Source organism: Aythya fuligula, chromosome Z (assembly GCF_009819795.1).
Source record: "Aythya fuligula isolate bAytFul2 chromosome Z, bAytFul2.pri, whole genome shotgun sequence".
Lineage (NCBI taxonomy): Eukaryota > Metazoa > Chordata > Aves > Anseriformes > Anatidae > Aythya > Aythya fuligula.
Window position 1 is genome coordinate 35,047,754 of NC_045593.1, and position 8,169 is coordinate 35,055,922.

Genomic DNA, 8,169 nt, shown 5'->3' on the forward strand with positions numbered 1-8,169 from the left:
AATAGGCTGTTCTATCCTGCACGGGAACCTTTCAGTGAAGGCTTGCAAGGAAGAATGGCACGGGAGAGATGCAGAGCTTTGGGAAGTTCTGTGCAGAATGTCCCAGTGTGCTCCAGCATCACGGTTCCCCTTCAAGCCAGGACAATTCAGACTGTAGAGTTCGGTTTGAGGGATTTTTTGGTTTGTCTGCCTGTCTGTCACTGGTTTCCCCCACACATGCGTTTTAAGCAGCTATGGACACATGGAATTGCACGTTTCAAAGTCACCAGAAGACACCACAACAAAAAATTGTAAAATGTATCCTGAAAGCATCTACTAAAATACAACAAACAAGTCTTATGCTAGAGGCAAAAGGTTTAGTTGCAATAAATACAGAAGCTTTAACAATAATATAACCATTGCCCACTCAAAACCCCTCAAATTTACAGAACTGTTGGGGTTAGAGATTAGGGGTCAGATTAGGCTGCTTTCTTGACTACTGCTGTTCCAAATCTTGATACTGACAACAGAAAGTAGTTAGTGTGTCATATGTGCATAGCTATAAAAATCTTATTTACTGGATACAAAAATCACCTTTACAGGACCACTTTTTTCCCTGCCTTGAGGACCAAGCACAAGAAAATACAACTTTGATCACAAGTTGTCATCGCTGTTTCTCACCATCTTGAGACAATGTGTGAATATGAATTCAAGCATATGGAGATCAAGATTGTTCTTACAAGCTTTTGGCTCCCAGAACTCAGATTTGAATTTAGGGTCACTTCCTCAGCTGTTCAGTTTCCTTAACTGACAAAACACACACATGTGCAGGTATAACCGAAATCTTAACTACACTTCTGAGATTACAAGGATAACCTGCTCTAACTTCCTTAAACACTTCTGGCCCTTAATCTATCACCCCAGTAATTCCACACAGAGCTGCTTTGGTAGGATCAAGGATTAACAAAATCCAGCTTTGGGTAGGAAAAGGAAATGCAGAAGAGGAATGGTAATATAGCAGCAAAATATCAGCATTTCTGCTGCAAAAAAAATATAGAAAATCCTATGAATTCCATTATTCATCAAAACTCATTTGTCTGCTTCTCTTTGGAATTGTGGCTTAGATCTTTCCCCTATTTCATTTTTGAACTGTATTCACAGGAGATTTCACTATCTTTCCAGATCTCCCACCAACGCCAGAACTGGAGGTTGGGCGTCAAAATTTTCTGTACAAATAGAGCAACACGAAGGTGGCCCCTGTATGAACTGTTTTGATCAGCCAGGCAGACAACTGCATTTCTTCACAAAGACAACTACCAGTAATCCTCTGTAAAACATGCCCAGCCAGTCACCATAGTATAACCACTGTGAATGTTATTAAAGGAATCATTAAGGTTCGAAAAGACGTTCAAGATCATCTGGTCCAACCATCACCCTACTACCAATGTCACCCACTAAACCTTGTCCAACCTTCCTTGAATACCCCCAGGAACGGCAATGACACCACTACTTCATGTAAAGGCAAGATGGTGCTTTCAAAGAAAAAGACTGCACACCAACTAGACTACAGGAAATTATGATAATCTGATGGTAACCCATTCCTGTCACATACTAATGAAATTTTAAGGAATAATTAGTAAAATAAAACAGGAGAAAATTAAAATATAATTGAAAGAGCATTTAAGTTCTTAACAAGTTTAAAGCTTCAGAGAAGATGTTAAAAAAAAAAAAAAACAGCAATGACAAGGTTAATACAAGATTAAGCATACTATGGTTAAAAACTAGAAAGAGCACATACCTTACTTTTTAGTCATCTTGTAAAAACAAAGACAAAATAACTTCCAAAATAATACTCTGACAACAGAAAACATAGGTCTCCATATTCAATAGAAAGAATTTCTGAATAATTCAGGGGAAAATTAATGTAGCAGAAATACATAAGGAACAAATTGCAGAATTTGGTAATTACCTTGGTCGCTAAGGTTAGAACTGTATTTGAGTTTTTACATAATAAAATTCAGATGCTAACGAAACATTTTAGGAAGAATTAAAGGATAAAACCAATCTTTTCTATCTATACATCTTTTTGAGCTTATAATTCTATTACCCAACAAGAATCTAAGTTACCTTATGAAACAGACTTGTACAACACTTAAAGTAAGCCAACACTCAGGTGAAAACATGCTGATACATTTGGTAAGCAGCAGCTTAGCACCAGAAAACTTAATTATTGCCAAAGGCTTGAACTTTAAAAACAGAGATTTATTTCAAGCTATTGAGTTATTTTACCACAGGGGATACCAGTGCAGAAGTAATGTAGAATTAACTGTCCCATGTAATGGCAAAATTTAGTTTCACACTGATCCCAGCTATCCTCTTCATAAGGTTGAACATGCTACATCAAAAATTATGGCCAAGACAAAGTACTTACAAAAATTTAATAGCTAGATTTGACAGAGTAAATAACGTGAAATTCTATGGCTTGTTTTAAGCAAAATAGCAGACTGCCTGTAACAGCCGTACTTTGACTTTAGCGACAGTAAGTAAAGAATTATATTTACACTTAATGATCCCTCCACACTTCTAATAGAACCATGAAATTTGTGATCATTCAAAAAATTGTCAGAGTTGCTGAGTATGCATACAGTACCTAACACAAGATCACAAAAGAGTGTAGATAAATAATCTAATCCATTTAGACAATCGGAGCAAAGACTGATTGCCTCCTGGACTGGTCCTCAGTTACAGCAGCCAGCACTAGAGATTTAGGGAAGGATTTTAACCTCTTAAGATAACTCATTGGTCTTTTAGCATCTAACCTACACAACCTACCTGTAGTTAAGTAATAATAATAATAATATGGAAAACAGACAGTTAAAGAAAAGTTAAATTAGTAAAATTGTGTGTTATTTACTGGAGCAATATACACAGTACTATTCATTTATAAATATTTTATGTTACTGATACACAAAACATCATGATGACAGGTCCCACTTGTTGATTTAGAGAATTCTAAAAGAATAAGTTGATCTGATATAATTTGAATAAGCTCTTTCCTTGTAAGTAAACAGAAAAAGCCCTTATATATAAAAAAGATTCTACCCAATAAAAGGGTTAATTTCAGCTGAATTCAAGTGAGTATAATCAAACTGCAATAAATCACTCAAATAAATGCCAGATATACTGTCACAGAGATATAACAATTTAAGTTTCTTATCTGATTAGAAGAGATTGAAACACAGATACATTAGAAAATTCCAAAAGGAATTTTATCAACAGCAAAATCAAAAAAACTAGATACAGCTTCCCGAAATGTTGAGCCTCCAGTACAATGAAGTGAACAAGCATTCACTGTTTCAATGCAGTAATGCTTTCAAACTTCTATTACTGTATTAGTAACAGAAAGAAATACCATTAATTCTAGACCGAATAAGGTGAAAAATAACAAGAATGGCTCCAGATTGAGGAAAAGCTTCCCTTAGGCAACTTATCAGTATTATTTGAAAACTAAAACAATAAAAAAATTCAAGGAATACAAGATTAAAAACTTTCAGGAAAAGTCTGAAGGCTTGCTTTTTGTAGTTCTTATGCACATTGTTTAAATAGCTGTACCTTTTGAAAAATTTGAGAATGGAGTCTAAGTAGTGAATGCTGCCCGGATACAGAATGTATGTATTTTCTACATAATCCCCAGAACTGCGAAGCAGCTAATTATCTAAACACCAAGCAAGTCATCAGCAGCAATTATTTCAAATGAGATTGTCCTATTCTTATTGCTTAAATCTCATAAGCTGAGCAGTCTTCTCAACAAGCCTCATTTTCTACAGAAATAATGTACATGGTTATGCCAACTGTCTGGTCATGCTCTTAATATCTTAGCCTATTCGCAGTTTCAGTCAATTGCATTTAACAAAGAAGCTGTAAATCTGAGAGATAATTAAAATCAACACCTAGATAGTGCAGAAATACCTGAAATATGTACCTACTGACAGAAAAGCTACAGAACCATAGTTAACTGTTTTGTTGGCCTGCTGAAAAATGAAACCACCACCCAGGAGCAAGGAAGATTCAGATGCAGCTGGGGAAAGGAGAGGTATGTAGATGCAGAGAAAGCTTGAGTCATCTGGTAGGGGAAGGTATAGGTTCGTAAGACATAAGGACATAAGGCTCAGTTCAGAGAAATTGGCCATGAGCACTGTCACCTACAATGAACACAATCCAGAAGAAAGTAACAACGGAAATGCTCAAGACTTACTGTGGCCATTAGCAATCAATAGAACATTTAAGTGTAAAATAAAAGCTGACACTGTAAGTCATTTTAATGACTCACTAAATGCTTACTAAAGCTAACACTTCTCAAAAATCTTGCGAAGCTTTAATTGGTTTACTTTTCATTCTTCTAAGTATTATGGTTAAGATTTTACAGGCCTTTTACACTTTCACTAACCAAAGCCTACAACAACTTCCCCACCTGCAAAAATTTGATGAAAGCAATTCAAGGTCAGTAATATTGTGTGAAAGTAACAAAAGCCTTTCCATATATCACAGGCCTCTACAGTCCTCTGATACAGAAACACATCAAATTCTGTTTTCCATTAATATTACAGCAGCTGAATTAAAATTTCTAAGCCAGACTGAAAAAAAATAATAGTCTTAGCAGTTTGGAAGAAGAGTGCTGTTCAAACATATATTCTTGACATCCTCTGTCAGTTAACCATCACCAGACAACTCCAATTGCACACACTGCATATCGAAACTACTAAAATGGAGCTTCAAATTTTTCTTCCAAAGAGGAAGAATTAAAAGAAAAAGAAAAAAAAACCTACAGGATTCCGTAACAATTTTAAAACACAAATTGTAAAGTTGGAAAAATTGTAAAGAATTTAGAAAAAAGCATGGAAAACTAGAAATATTTCTTCTCTCAAAGATTACTAGTACTTTCACTTATACTATCTGTCAGTCTAAAAATGTACTCAAAAAATAAAGGCATTCAGAATCTGATGCTGGAAACTCACATACTTGTTTGTTCATCTGTACATCCTGTTGGGTTTCAGAGTCCTATTGCTTCTTTACCTTCAATCAACTAATATGAAAGTACATGCCTCTTTTACAGTATTATTTAAAAGCTGTCTATCTGGGGACACACCTGAGCAACATTTATGAGTCCAAACATTCAACATAAGATTAAAGCATAGTGCATTTTAGTAGATACCTTTTTCAACATCTACAGAAAGTGAGGTCTTTACTGGTTCGGTAGCCTGCCAATCAGTCAGACAGGTTAATCCCTGCATTATTTCAAGTTTAAAGTTGGTGACTTATAATCACGTTAATCAACCAACCAAAGAAATAGAAGACATATTCCGTGAAGAACATTTAGCACATAAATGCACGTCTCATAACAGTCAATGAGCTAGGCTTCCAAATAATAACATATACTGCCCTTATCATCTATGGAAGTTTTACTACCAAAGAAATAGAAGACATATTCCGTGAAGAACATTTAGCACATAAATGCACGTCTCATAACAGTCAATGAGCTAGGCTTCCAAATAATAACATATACTGCCCTTATCATCTATGGAAGTTTTACTACATCTAGTTCAGCTTATTTTAACAGTCTATGCAATCAACTCAAATCCTGCAGGATACTTTCAGAGTCTGTTCAAATGCCACTCTTACACAGCCTATATAACCCAAGTTTTTTGATGTAGCTATTCCCTAAATTGAAACAGTTCTTGAGATGTGAAGATAAATTCATTTTCTGCAAAAACAATACTGGAATAATCAGATTCATTATAATGACATTTTCTTTTAGAAAAACGAATAAGAGCTCGGTGAATGCAGTTAGTCACATTGTGACTTCTCCTAGGGTTGAAAAATAGAAGCTGTTTTAATACAACACAGACTTGCCAGCTCTTTTCCTTTCCTAATAACCCATTTAAGATAGATAATAAGTCTCATTTTATGATCTCTCTAATGGTACCCCACAAGAACTGCAGGTGGTCCTATGCTACTGAAACACAGTGAACTAAAGGCTGTGAAATCTGAACAAATGCAAAAACAGTTTTAGAATACACATCCACCAGAATCAATCAACAATGTAACAGCACAGGGATAGTATTTTTGGCCAGTAGAAGACTGCTTCTGCTACAGACTGCTTCTGTCCTACTAATATTCTCTCTACCACCCTACAGGAGGACATTTATTCTTTTACATAATGGTTTAATACAGGCAGAAGTAATACTAGCAAGAAGAAACTATTATCAGCCTAACTTCTATAGCTGTAACAAGTCTCTCTATATGGCAGCTATGAGCACTGAAGACATACACACAAAAAATTACCAGAGTTTTGCATACTTTTGCATAATAAATATCCATGCCCATGTCTAACATCAACAAAAACAATGAAATAACCTTCTCACGGAATTGAGTGAGTGTTGGATAAATATCCCTAAAGTAAATATTAGAGTCACTTTCTCTCCTTACCCAGGGGAAGCAAGGGCCAAAGAAAGAAGTTACCTAATCATACAGCACCTGCTAGTGAGCCTAAGGAAGGAGTGGTCATTAACATGAAAAAGTTCTTGACACTAATGTACAAGATTCTTCTTCATTTATTTCTGACTACAGGAAGTTACATTACATTTTTCATATAGAGGGCATACCTTACTACTCTAGGTATTATACAAATGCTTCAGCATTAAATCTAATGCTCGAGAAGTGACTATACCTAACTTCATCAGGAAAAAAATACCTGTGCAGCAATTGGTGTAGCAATCTGCATTCAAAAGTCTTGTTTTGATGGTCCTATCATCTGAAATTTTTCCACTAATACTAGGTTATGATTTTTCACTATACAAATATTTGCCTATAGCTATCAGTATGCAACCAAGTTACTTTTTTTTTTTTTCTTTACAACTTTCACATTTGTTGACAAGTACTTTATCACACCCACCAACCTAATTACACTCACTTTTCCCAACTCTTGGGACTCTGAAAACATGAATACAGTCAGTGCATAAAAAAGCTACACTGCCCTGAGAAGATATGCGTATAGTACTTTATTGCTGTATAAGTAGCTTTTAAAATATTTGTTTTTATTAAAAATATTACTTACACAGGGATGTTTTCAAAGGCATCTTCAAAATTTTCCTGGAAAAGAAAAAAGCTGTTTTAATTAAATGTGTATGTGTATTTTGGGACTCTTTCTGTAACACGTCAGAAAGTTACGTTTACCAGGTAGCATTTATTATGCAACATACAGTAATACTCAGAATATTCATAGCCTACTGGCTTTCCCTTATGGTTTCACTACAAATCATCACCCAAACATATACATTTCCTATGGGCCTACCATATCACACTACAGTCTCAAGTTAAACACAGACGACAACTTCTTCAGACTCACGAACTTCTACCATGTAAACTTCTAAGAGGAATACAGGCTTACGCCTCAGTAATTTCTGCACCACATCTAATGCATTCAGGATGCACCAGCTTACTTGCACAGAAAAAACAGCATGTAAAATGTTCTGAGCATATAGCTGATATGCAGATGGACCAGATTATATATGTCAAGTCCAAAATGCGTAACAGATAGTGTGAATACACAGCCAACTCAGGCATTAGTAGGGCTTACGGGAATTACTTGGTACAGACATCAGGATGATGTCTCTTCTTCTTTTAGTTCAAATTAAAATAGAGGAAGAGATGCATGAACATAAAATGGTCAGAATGATTCAGATCAAAGGACACCTACTTCTATATCCAGTTTCCAAAACTAGTCTTCAGAGTCGTGTAGCAAACAAAGAACAGAATAAACATCTACATTCTTCCATCCACCACACGTTTTCCAGCCATTAACAGCTCAGGCAATTTCCTGACCTTGTTGTGGTTTGTCCATCTGGTAATTTTCAGCATCTCTCTGTTCCATATACTGATCCAGTCCTTCCTTGTTCATTTTAAATTCATTATGCCATAACCTCATTAAGGAATTCAACATCCTTGCATGATACTTACCTTAGAATCACAGAATCATTAAGGTTGGAAATAACCTCCAAGATCGTCTGCTCGAACCACCAGTATCACCCACTAAACCGTATCTCTAAACACCAGATCCAACCTTTCCCTAAACTGCACACACTGTTGTGGCCAAAGCGTGGGACCCAGCGCTTGGCTATGTTGAACCTCATC

At 35.7% G+C, this 8,169-nt stretch overlaps 1 protein-coding gene across 1 annotated transcript in view; it reads right to left on the minus strand.

Annotated features, from left to right (window-relative positions):
* The window catches only part of TTC39B (tetratricopeptide repeat domain 39B), a 54,126-nt gene extending 47,002 nt beyond the window's left edge, over window positions 1-7,124 (minus strand). Inside the window, exon 1 of the mRNA XM_032205765.1 lies at window positions 7,094-7,124. The gene's annotated coding sequence lies outside the window, so the exon portion shown is untranslated. The remainder of the gene's footprint in view (window positions 1-7,093) is intronic.
* Window positions 7,125-8,169: the final 1,045 nt, after the last annotated feature.